Below are 13,017 nucleotides of genomic sequence, written 5' to 3' on the forward strand. Positions count from 1 at the left end.
ACTGGATTGGGAATCCAGAGGCCTGAACTAATCTTTGGGACAGGGAATAATTCCCACCATTCAAATTCACAGATTTAATAGCTTTTCAGGGGGGTTGACAGGGTGGATGCTGAGAGGTTGTTTCTCCACGTGGGAGAGTCTGGGACCTGAGGGATTAATCTCAGGGTAAGGGACCGCCCAGTTAAGCCAGAAATGATGAGTAATTTCTTCTCTAAGGAGATAGTGTATCTGTGGAAATATCGTTTCTAAGCGAATAGGATTGTCGAGGGTGGGTCAGTTAATATGTTCAAGATTTAATCAGTAAAGAAAACAAGGATTATGGGGATGTGGCGGGAAAGTGGATTTGAGGATTATATCAGATCAGTCATAATCTCTTTGAATGGTGGAGCAGACACGATTGGCCGAATGGCCTACTTCTGCTCCTCCGTCTTACAGTGTAATGAGATCCTCTGATGAACTTGTTTTCACGGCTGGGCGGCCGGTTCCGGAAAGACAAAATCTGCCAGCAGTGCCCCAGATGAAGCTGGCGTCTGTTTTGGAGCATCTGAGGCCGCAAGTTTTCATGGTGCCAAACTCCTGCCCAAAACTGGTGTCGTGATTTAAATCGATTATCAGACAAAGGATGAGGAATATCGGTATAGAGATTGGTGCAAGAAGATTCACTCCTCAGGCCTGTTGAACTCCGAATCTAAACTCCATCCTAGTTCCGGATACACTGAATGAATCATCAGGGCACCCTCAATAAGTGGCCCAACGCGGAGACGCAGGAAATGGATCATCGACGAGGATGGATTCAGACCCGCAGATGCAAAGCACAATGGATTAGCAGCGCATCGCCATCACCTCTCGGCCAACTCGCCACAGGACCTGACTTCACCAAACACCTCATGGATGTTTAATATCCACAATAACTAACGGAAGAAGGTCGTCTTTGTGCATTGATCCAGATGTGCAGCCAGATGTGAAATGTTGGAAATGTTGTTTCTGTCAGCAAATTACATTTCCATCATATCAGCTGAAGGATTGTTCTGAATGGACTGATGGGAAACACTTCAACACCATGTTAAACATGTTTCTACACATTGTAAATAAAACACCGCGGAAAGACTGAAAGATACTAACATTTGATCGCATCATGATGAAGATCAGTCAGACGCCTTAAACATCCCGTCAATGTCGGAGTTCTGACGATTCTAATTTGTTATCCAGAGAACCCCTGCAGGACATTCGGCCTCTTGAGTCTGCACCGAACTTCCGAAAGAAATCGGAGGCACCCGGAGGAAACCTACGCAGACACCGGATGAACGCGCAGACGCCGCACAGACAGCTCCCGGAGCTGTGAAACAACTGTGCTAACCACTGTGCTACCGTGCTGCCTACAGTGCAGGTAGGTTTCGAATCTGTGCGGGGGAACCCCATTTGATTGCAAGTACCAAGCCACAGCCACTCCGCTAACTGAACCACGTTTAACAAGACACTCATTGACAATTTATGCGATATAAACCCAACCTGGAATCACTCCAGGAAGTTATTGCTTTCATGCGATGACGGGTCTCCCAGTCTGTCTGTGAGAAGGGATAGAATATCCATGGAAAAAGACCATTGGATTTGGAGTCTGTCATAATATCCACTCATGTATATAATGAGATGCAGACAGTCAGTGATGGACACACAGGATGACCAGTAAGCACAACACAGTGCAGCCAATCACCAAACAGGACACTACCACTATAAAGCCAGAGGCCACTAGGTTTCCCGCTCTCTCTGGACCCAGCCACTGAGACAGTCAGAGTCCACGAGCTAGCAAGTGCAAACACCATGCGGTAGCTAGTAAGTCTGATCAGGCTACTACAAGGTCTCCAGTCAGTTCAGTATAATGTCGACCCACAGCTGAATATGTGTATCAGTTCTATCGTTGAATAAAACAGTGTTGGATTTTCTCCAGTGTTCGACGTCTGTTTTTAGCTCCCCTGCATCGAGTGCAGTCCACATTGAGCCTACCTGCCTAACACATCATGGTACCAGAGTGATACTGATCTTGACGGACCTACCTCGAGTGAATCAGCATTGACCAGGAAGCAGCCATCCGGTGAAATGGAAAACACCAGCCTCCTCCGCAGCTCCGCATCTCCGGCAACCTTGGCGCCAATTGGAAAATCTTCAAGCAAAAGTTCCTCCTGTACATCGAGGCCTCCGACCTCGAAGCAGCATCGGATGCCAGGAAGATCACATTATTTCTCTCCACCGTGGGGGACCATGCCATCCACATCTACAACTCCCTTACGTTCGCTGCCGGCGAAGACAAAACAAAATTCAAAACAGTCCTGCTGAAGTTTGACAGCCACTGCGACACTGAGGTGAATGAGAGCTTTGAATTGTACTTTTTCCAGCAGAGGCTTCAGAGTAAGAATTAACCTTTTCAGTCCTTCGTGACCCATCTCCGCATTCTAGCGCAGTCATGAAACTATGACTCGACGGCAGATTCCATGATCCGGGTACAGATCGTTTTCGGGGTCCACTCTGACTCCCTTCGGCAGCAGCTCCTGAAAGTCAAACAGTTGACCCTCTCAGTTGCTATCGAGACATGCGTTATCCATGAGCATGCTAAGAATCGTTACTCCCACATAAGGCGGCAGAAACTGCAAAACTGGCCTCCCACGAGGTGGAACGGGTGCAGGCCATTGTTCAAATGCAGGGCCTGAGCATCGAGGAGAGTGGTCGCTTTGTGCACTTTTCCCGGGTCCCTGCACATGTGCGCCATGACCGAGTGGACAATGAGGCCGAAAACACGACTGCACAGGTGCGTACGACGACTGACCGCACTGCGCATGCACGATGGCGCACGGAATGCCCTGTCGTCGGCGTCATGACATCTCCGAATTGTGGCTCCACCCACTTAAAGCGGAAATGTCCGGCAAAATGATGCCAGTGTCTACAGTGTGGCAAGCTTGGCCACTATGCAGCCCTTTGCAGATCTGCTCCACCGCTCAGCAGCCAGCGATCCCAGCTGCGGCGCCGAAGTGTCCGCTCAATACAACAAGGCATGCCAGATTCCGAACCCGACAGCCCAACAGACCCTGATGCTGAGTGCGTCAGGTCCCCATACCGGGTGGGCATCATAACTACACATGCGCTGCCTTCCACCACAACGCGAAACGCCTCTCGATCCTCAGTGTGAATCGACGAGTGGTGTGCTGTCCACACAATTAATGAAATGAAAACGAAATGAAATGAAATGAGACAAGGCTTGCATCCGATTCAAACTTCACACCGGCGCATCAGCGAACCTCATCTCAAAATCCGGCCTCGACACCATGCGCGCCAGACCAAGCATTCTTCCACCGGCCTGCCAGTTCCATGACTACAATGGCAATGCCATAGCTGCCAGTGGTTCCTGTCAACTAGGGGTAACCAACAAGGCGATCAAGGCAACACTGTGGTTTGAAATCGTCGGGCCTGACAGAGCGTCCCTGCTCGGTGCTCGAGCTCCTGAACCTGGTTCAGCGAGTCCACGCCACGTCATCATCACCGGCGACGGCCTCGCCAGCAAGTTGCAAGCCTATTTATATTCTCACTCACACCAAACGGAAACAAGTCGCTATTTGTCAGCAGCACACCTGCCTTCTTCTTTATTAGTAGCAAAGTTTTGCTTTCTGTCTGATCCGCTACTTGTTTTTCAGCTAACCACAGTACAGTCTGTGAACTTGTCTGTGAATGCAGCACCGGAAGCAACTGTGGAAAGAGATTGCAGTTTCCAGAGTGCAACTCTGCAATTTGATACATCACGTCGTTCAGATTTTACTTTCAATACCTTCGTCTGAGGAACAGGTCGAGCGGGAAATCGGACCTTGTTGATTAGAGCAAACTGATCAATGCAGCAATGAGAAGCTCCTTAAACACCAGCGGTTTGGACAAGGATGGCACTCAGATACAGGACTCTGGCTGGGGTTCAAAAGTAGGAAAAGCATATCTTGTTTGAAATGAAATAACGATGAAAATAGACTTTAAGTCGATTTGTGCACGGATCTTAGCTTTCGCGATAACGCATTAGGGTGACCGAGCGGTCTAAGGCGCTGCGTTCAGATCGCAGTCTCTTCTTGAGGCGTGGGTTCGAATCCCACTCCTGATATTGCCTTTTCCTCCACGAAGTTAAATTTCTCCAGCAAGATGTTCAACCTCAGGAAGATCCAATACCTCCCTTTCAATGGAAAAGCGTTGGTCTCAGGACATGAGATTCCTGCTTAAATATGCACAGCAAGACCCCACCGGCAAAAGCCCAGTTCATGACTCGATAATCTGCTTCATTGACTCTGGTTGAGGAATTAATATTGATCCCAAGAGAAGGGTAAAATTCGTTTTCTCATGTAAATAGTCTGGCAGGTTGGATTGTTCACATCCGTCCAAGAGGGGAAGTTGGGGACTCGGTTTCTATTGTGATTCATTGCTCGATAAAGCTTTATTTCCTTATTGGCCCCCTGTGAGTTATTACTGGATATCGTTATATATCTATATTTCCCCTCTGTGGGGTACTGCTGGATAACGTTTCCCGAGCAGCTTTGACTAAGGGTCACCTGGACACGAAACATTAGCTCATTTCTCTCTCTCCAGATGCTCTCAGATCTGCTGAGACCTTAAAGCATTTTCGCTGTGATTCCCTATGTGTGAGCTTTACAATGTTGTAATGTGTCATGCTGTCTCCTTCATTCTTGGGACTAATGTCGGGATGAGACTGCAAGAAAGTTTCTGATAGCTATTTGCTGCAAAGCAAACAGGAACGCCTGTTATGTTTACTTTTGGTGTGAGGGAGAATGCAAATAGCAGAGAATACCCTCGATTCCTCGACCTCGGGCTAATAGCCCAGCACGCTTCCGCTGCGGCACTCTGTTCCTTAAACCAGGAGCTACAACATTACTGCCCTGCGGTCGCCACAAAAATATTCACTTCCTCATTTTTTTCTTTCAACAAGAACACACGTTTGAGCACACTGATTCTGGTCAGCATTGTTCAGATACTTTACTTTCGTGCTAAATGGTTGTTCTGTGGAAGGTGATGTGATTTCTTCTGTGACGTTGTTCTGATGGGAAAGTGTGGAGTGACTGGAATCACCTTTATAAAATGAAGTTCGGGACGGCAGTTTCATCTCTCTGGGAACATTGATCACGCTGTTACAGACTTCCTCAAACTTTGCCTCAAGTCCGACCACAAAAATAATGAGTTATGAGCAGAGTGGCGCAGCGGAAGCGTGCTGGGCCCATAACCCAGAGGTCGATGGATCGAAACCATCCTCTGCTATTCGTATTCTCACTCACACCAAACGGAAACGAGTTGCTATTTGTCAGCAGCACATCTGCCTTTTTCTTTATCAGTACCAATGTTTTGCTTTCAGTCTGATCCACTCTTTGACACCTGTTCTTCAGCTAACCACAGTACAGTCGAGGTGACTAAGTTGACTTCTCCCAGAACTCTCTTCTGCCGCCACTACTGGATGAACGTCCACCTGATTGGACACTGGAGGGGTTCTTCGCCGACTTGTCTGTGAAAGCAGCACCGGAAGCAGCTGTGGAAAGAGATTGCAGTTTCCGGAATGCAACTCTCCAATTGGATACTTCACGTCCTCAGATCTTAGACTTTCAATACCTTCGTCTGAAGAACAGGGAGAGCGGGAAATCGGACCTTGTTGATTAGAGCAAACTGATCAATGCAGCAATGAGAAGCTCCTTAACCACCAGCGGTTTGGCCAAGAATGGCACTCAGATACAGGACTCTGGCTCGGGTTCTAAAGTAGGAAAAACATATCTTGTTTGAAATGAAACAAAGATGAAGACAGACTTTAAGTCGATTTGTGCACGGATCTTAGTTTCGGCGTTAGCGCATCGGGATGGCCGAGCGGTTTAAGGCGCTGCGTTTAGGTCGCAGTCTCTTCTGGAGGCGATGGTTCGATTCCCACTCCTGATGTTGCCTTTTCCTCCACGAGGTTAAATTTCTCCAGCAAGATGTTCAACCTCAGGAAGATCCAATACCTCCCTTTCAATGGAAAAGCGTTGGTCTCAGGACATGAGATTTCTGCTTAAATATGCACAGCAAGACCCCACCGGCAAAAGCCCAGTTCATGACTCGATAATCTGCTTCAGTGACTCTGGTTGAGGAATTAATATTGATCCCAAGAGAAGGGTAAAATTCGTCTTCTCGTGTAAATAGTCTGGCAGGTTGGATTGTTCACATCTGTCAAAGAGGGGAAGTTGGGGACTCGGTTTCTATTGTGATTCATTGCTCGATAAAGCTTTATTTCCTTATTGGCCCCCTGTGAGTTAGTACTGGATATCGTTATATATCTATATTGTTCCTCTGTGGGGTACTACTGGATAACGTTTCCCGTGCAGTTTTGACTAAGGGTCACCTGGACACGAAACGTGAGCTCATTTCTCTCTCTCCAGATGCTGTCAGATCTGCTGAGACTTTGAAGCATTTTCTCTGTGGTTCCCTATGTGTGAGCATTACAATGTTGTAATGTGTCATGCTGTCTCATTCATTCTTGGGACTAATGTCGGGATGAGACTGCAAGAAGGATTTTGATCGGTATTTGCTGCAAAGCAAACAGGAACGCCTGTTATGTTTACTTTTGGTGTGAGGGAGAATGCAAATAGCAGAGAATACCCTCGATTCCTCGACGTCGGGCTAGTAGCCCAGCACGCTTCCGCTGCGGCACTCTGTTCCTTAAACCAGAAGCTACAACATTACTGCCCTGCGGTAGCCACACAACGATTCACTTCCTCATTTTTTTCTTTCAACAAGAACACACGTTTGAGCACACTGATTCTGGTCAGCATAGTTCAGATACTTTACTTTCGTGCTGAATGGCTGTTCTGTGATGGTGACGTGATTTCTTCTGTGACGTTGTTCTGATGGGAAAGTGGGGAGTGACTGGAATCATCTTCATAAAATGAAGTTCGGGGCGGTAGATTCGCCACTCTGGGAACATTGATCACGCTATTACAGATGTCCTCAAACTTTGCCTCAAGTCCGACCACGAAAATAACGAGCTATGAGTAGAGTGGTGCAGCGGAAGCGTGCTGGGCCCATAACCCAGAGGTCGATGGATCGAAACCATCTTCTGCTATTCGTACTCTCACTCACACCAAACGGAAACGAGTTGCTATTTGTCAGCAGCACATCTGCCTTTTTCTTTATTGGTACCAATGTCTTGCTTTCAGTCTGATCCACTCTTTGACACCTGTTCTTCAGCTAACCACAGTACAGTCGAGGTGACTAAGTTGCCTTCTCCCAGAACACTCTTCTACCGCCACTACTGGATGAACGTTCACCTGATTGGACACTGGAGGGGTTCTTCGGCTCCTTGTCTGTGAAAGCAGCACCGGAAGCAGCTGTGGAGAGAGATTGCAGTTTCCAGAATGCAACTCTCCAATTGGATACTTCACGTCGCTCAGATTTTAGACTTTCAATACCTTCGTCTGAGAAACAGGTAGAGCGGGAAATCGGACCTTGTTAATTAGAGCAAACTGATCAATGCAGCAATGAGAAGCTCCTTAACCACCAGCGGTTTGGCCAAGAATGGCACTCAGATATAGGACTCTAGCTCGGGTTCTAAAGTAGGAAAAGCATATCTTCTTTGAAATGAAATAAAGATGAAGACAGACTTTAAGTCGATTTGTGCACGGATCTTAGTTTCTGTGTTAACGCATCAGGATGGCTGAGCGGTCTAAGGCGCTGCGTTCAGGTCGCAGTCTTTTCTGTAGGCGTGGGTTCGAGTCCCACTCCTCATGTTGCCTTTTCCTCCACGAGGTTAAATTTTTCCAGCAAGATGTTTAACCTCAGGAAGATCCAATACCTCCCTTTCAATGGAAAAGCGTTGGTCTCAGGACATGAGATTCCTGCTTAAATATGCACAGCAAGACCACACCGGCAAAGGCCCAGTTCATGACTCGATAATCTGCTTCCGTGACTCTGGTTGAGGAATTAATTTTGATCTCAAGATAAGGGTAAAATTCGTCTTCTCATGTAAATAGTCTGGCAGGTTGGATTGTTCACATCCGTCCAAGAGGGGAAGTTGGGGACTCGGTTTCTATTGTGATTCATTGCTCGAGAAAGCTTTTTTCCTTATTGCCCCCGTGTGAGTTATTACTGTATATCGTTATATATCTATATTGCCCCTCTGTGGGGTACTACTGGACAACGTTTCCCGTGCAGTTTTGACTCAGGGTCACCTGGACACGAAACGTGAGCTCATTTCTCTCTCTCCAGAAGCTGTCAGATCTGTTGAGACTTTAAAGCATTTTCTCTGTGGTTCCCTATGTGTGAGCATTACAATGTTGTAATGTGTCATGCTGTCTCTTTCATTCTTGGGACTAATGTCGGGATGAGACTGCAAGAAAGATTTTGATCGGTATTTGCTGCAAAGCAAACAGGAACGCCTGTTATGTTTACTTTTGGTGTGAGGGAGAATGCAAATAGCAGAGAATACCCTCGATTCCTCGACCTCGGGCTAATAACCCAGCACGCTTCCGCTGCGGCACTCTGTTCCTTAAACCAGGTGCTACAACATTACTGCCCTGCGTTCGCCACACAACTATTCACTTCCTCATTTTTTTCTTTCAAATAGAACACACGTTTGAGCACACTGGGAACACACGTTTGAGCACAAGCGGGATTGTTCTGTCCCTACAACCCAGAGGTCGATGGATCGAAACCATTCTCTGCTATTCGTATTCTCACACGAAACGGAAACAAGTTGCTATTTGTCAACAGCACATCGGCCTTTTTCTTTATTAGTATCAAAGTTTTGCTTTCAGTCTGATCCGCTCTTTCACACCTGTTCTTCAGCTAACCACAGTACAGTCGAGGTCACTAAGTTGATTTCTCCCAGAACACTCTACTGCCGCCTCGACTGGATGAACTTTCACCTGTTTGGACACTGGAGGGGTTATTCGGCTGTGAAAGCAGCACCGGAAGCAGCTGTGGAGAGGGATTCCAGTCGCCAGGATGCATCTCTCCAATTGGATACTTCACGTCGCTCAGATCTTCGTCTCTCAATACCTTCGTGGAACAGGTTATAATGAAAAAATATGTCATTTGAACCATGAATGTGAACCTGGAAAAGACAGAGATTTTAAATGAAAGGGAAAGGTCCCACAAAGGGTTAACAGCCGCAGCTTTTTTGAAATACAGATAGCTTCGCAGCCGTTAAAAAACACAGATATGGACAACTGAACCTGTTTTTAAAGTTAAAAAGACATGCAATCAATTTAAAATCTTAAGTTATATAAACGGGAACAGTATTTCACACTTCCCGAGAAGTGCATTATTTTACTGAGCAATTAAAAAAGGAACAACCAGGATCTTAGGTTTAAATTGGGGGAGAAGGTTAAGCGGGAAACCTTGCTGACGCCACTTAAATATGAGACAACTGCTTTCCAGCTAAGAAACACATGAGGTGGCACGTTTACCCCATAATTTACACATTTTTGACGTTAAAAATCTTTTAGCAAATAATCAGGTCATAGGGTACAGGTCCAAGCCAGATAAGGTTAGAAATATAGGGAGCGACCTGCCGTTGACACCAGCTGACCAGTAGAAGTGCAGAGGCGAACTGCTTCGTTGGACACGAGTTCATATCCAGTATTGAGACTGAGAAAAAACATCACTAAAGACAGATGTCAGAAAAGTTGCTGACGAAGCAACAAATAAATGTATTACCTGCCAAACAAAAGTATTACATGTCAAGCAGAATCAGCTCGTTCAACGACAGGGAGATTGCATTAGCTACAGTCAGCAAGCAACAGCTACATTTCAATAAATGCCATGTAGAAACTAAGGCTGCGCAAAGGGCTATATAATACCTAATAATTCAGCAGCCAGCTCTCATAGCTACCCTCGGTCATGGGAAGGACTGAACACGGAAGCCGAGCAGAACAGCGAATCCATCAGGAAAAAAACAAAAGTTACAGGAGAAAATTGTGAAGGCAGACTTGAAGGTCTAACAACTGACCAGGAAGATGCAAAGAAAAGATTTTATTACTTTTCTGTAAAAACAGTGATTACATCTTTTAATTTGAAATTAAAACTAACTTAAATTGATAACCTGAAAGAGTGTTTATTAGAAAGTTTACTTCACTCTACTTAGAAAAGCCGGACCCGTGAGTGAAGCACCTGAGTGGAAAGTAAACAGAATCTTCTCTGAAGACATGGGTTATGCCGTGGGATAACATGAAACACTGCTTTGACCCGAATTGCGCCCACCTAAGTCTGCATAGGAGTCAGGGAGTGAGAATCCCTGTTCATCATTTAGAATATCTTGACCCTTTTCTGGTACAGGGGGAGTTCTAAGAATAGTGGTGAGGTTTTAACTTCATGGCGCGCAACTTGGAGGCCTAGAATATTAGAAGTTTCTGGGTAAAGCGAGGCTCGAATATTAGAAGTTTCTAGTTAAGCAGGTGGAGGTTTGAATATTAGAAGTTTCTAACCTAAAAGGGAATGGAATATTAGACGTTTCTAGTTCCCAAATAATTGTTAGAATATTAAAAGTTTCTAACCGGAACAAAGGATAGAATATTAGAAGTTTCTAGTCTATGTGTGAGGCGAACTTTACCTGCCGAGTTTAATGCGGAAAGTCATGTGTGATTGACTTTTGGAAGGATATTCTGTGGATCTGGAGGGGGGGGGGGGGGAGGGGGGGGGACATAAAACTCAGTTGGGTGCGAGCGTCAGAAGACTAGAAGATACTGACCCTGAGTAAAAGTCTGCAAGACATCTTAGTAAAGGTACTGGGATTCTTGCATCCATTACTGGTAGAAGGAGGACAAAAATAAATCTTCCTTGGAGTCAAGCAGATTGTGAGGGGAAGCCGAGAGAAATAGGGACGCCGAGAAAACTTTAGAGACCAAGATCAATCGACCTTTAACTAAAACAAGAAGATAGTGCCTCCGTACCCCTGGCTAGGTCCCAGATAGGGTGCATATCCTGAATGTCGGAGTGCACCTGAAAGGGACAACCAGGAACAGATATTTAGAAGTCCAGAAAATGGCAATTAGGGTAATCCTCCTGCTCTGAAACACGGTCAAGAGAGATGAAGCAACGGGGCGAGAGTACGGGGCGAGAGTGGAAGAGATTAAATGAGGCAAAAAAAACTCCTGGATAAGAGAGGCTTATCAGAACGGAGGGGTCTCAATTTTTGTTAGAGTACCTAAAACCCGATGGAATAGACATCCAAGGTCTCGGTGGATAAATGAGTGTGTGTGTGTGTGTGTGTTTAATAAGGATTTGTGAATTTCCCTTTGGTGTTTCAAGTTTTTAAAATGTTGTATTTTGCAAAACCGAGTTTCACATCAATTAGAAGTTATAAACGGAAGGTAGAAATGTGACCAATATTATGAGGTAGTAAATCAGTATGTTCAGAACGAAATTGGTCACAGCATAAACACAAAAAGAGGTTTTACTCGGGAGCAGTCAGAGCTCTGTGCAGGAAAGTACTTTGAAACTAACCCGTTGAAATTGACACGGCACAGCTCCAGCAGGTTCCGAGTGCCCGAAGACTCAAAAGATAGTCAGGAGCAGGAAAAATGATGTTTAGAATGTTAAATACATGATAGAAGGAGCTTTAGGGAATAAAGATATTAGACCAGAAGTTAGATTAGGAGCATTACTTTCAGTATCAGGAAATGCGAATCTGATGGCAGGGAAATATTTAATAAAATTCGATGCAGGAAAAATTGCGATATTAAATACCAATCGATTGCACAGAGGCAGTTTGGGTGAAGCTACCAACTAAAACCAGGTAAAAGGTAAAGAAAAGATCGTTCAGAATTTGGGTGAACATAGAGTTGAATTAGAGAAGCATGGCGTCTGGAGCAAAAAGAATTGTGTCAGAAGTAAAACATCTGACCCAGCTAAATAATAACCAAGGGATTATGATAATCCATAGGCAACCTTTCGGCAGTAACGAAGAAACGCAATCAGCAAGGATTGTATGTGGGATGGTATGATAATGACAAAATGGCATGACTGCAGAGAAAACCTAGCTAACGATGATGTAATTCTGAAAGGATGTGCAGGATTGTGGAGAAGTGACAAACTGATTGTCCCAATTAGTGAGGGAGTATATAGTTTAAAAGATGTTGGGATGACTCGGGGACATAAAATTAGCCTAACAGTGTTCAGAGACTGTATCACCGCAATGGTGCCATGCCAGTAGGCAGACCATACCCCCCAAACCGGTTGGACAAGGAAAAAAGGAATGTTGTACGAAATTAATGATTGACCCGGGCTATGGATTTGGAAAAAATATGAACCAAAACTTCACCGATACAGTGAAGGGAGTTCTGTGGATAAATTGAAAAGCCCAGACAATGGACAGGCTTTAGAGGAAAGGAATGTTTGGTTATGAGTGTCAGGGAATTACTGCACTCACTAGTATTATGTGATGAAGTAGAGTGGGATGACAGTGAACCTGTTAGCAGCATTGATAGGACAGATGATGAAGTTAAAATGTCATGTTCAGAACTTACCTTTCATAAAACTCCTGTCATAATCAGAAATAAAGAAATTGAAGTGAAGGCAGTAGCAATATCCGAAATGTATCAGGGTAAGCTTCAACCAGATTGGACCACTGACCGAGCAAAAGAGGAGGAGTTTGAGATTCTTCGAATCTCACTCAGGGATGCAATGATAGAAGGAGAAGGCTTAACCGGCCTTAATTGTATGATGTACATATATGAGCAAAAACCCAGCCAGCAAAAAAAACAAAAAAAACTTATGGTAGCAAAGGACATCCGGAAGTCCTGGAGAGGGCACTTCTGGAGTATCCGAACAAGAATAGAAGATACAAATGAACAAATAGGGCCCTCTCCAACCTTGGCCTGATCGTTTGATTTTTCAGATGGATAGAATGATACAGACACATTTGTTAGGAAGGAGAAATATGACTACAATCAAGAGGAAAATAAGGATCAGGTTCAAAGAAGAAAATGAAGAAGCTAGGATTAGGAGTAAGCTAGATTGCTTAAA

The 13,017-nt window shown here is 45.2% G+C and overlaps 1 non-coding gene across 1 annotated transcript; it reads left to right on the plus strand.

The window, feature by feature from the left end:
- Positions 1–5,220: 5,220 nt before the first annotated feature.
- On the plus strand, positions 5,221–5,292 carry trnam-cau (transfer RNA methionine (anticodon CAU)). Its single transcript has one exon. It is a non-coding gene; the product is annotated as a tRNA-Met (tRNA).
- The last annotated feature ends 7,725 nt before the right edge of the window (positions 5,293–13,017 follow it).

The sequence above is a fragment of the Scyliorhinus torazame genome, chromosome 24 (assembly GCF_047496885.1).
Source record: "Scyliorhinus torazame isolate Kashiwa2021f chromosome 24, sScyTor2.1, whole genome shotgun sequence".
Taxonomy (NCBI): domain Eukaryota; kingdom Metazoa; phylum Chordata; class Chondrichthyes; order Carcharhiniformes; family Scyliorhinidae; genus Scyliorhinus; species Scyliorhinus torazame.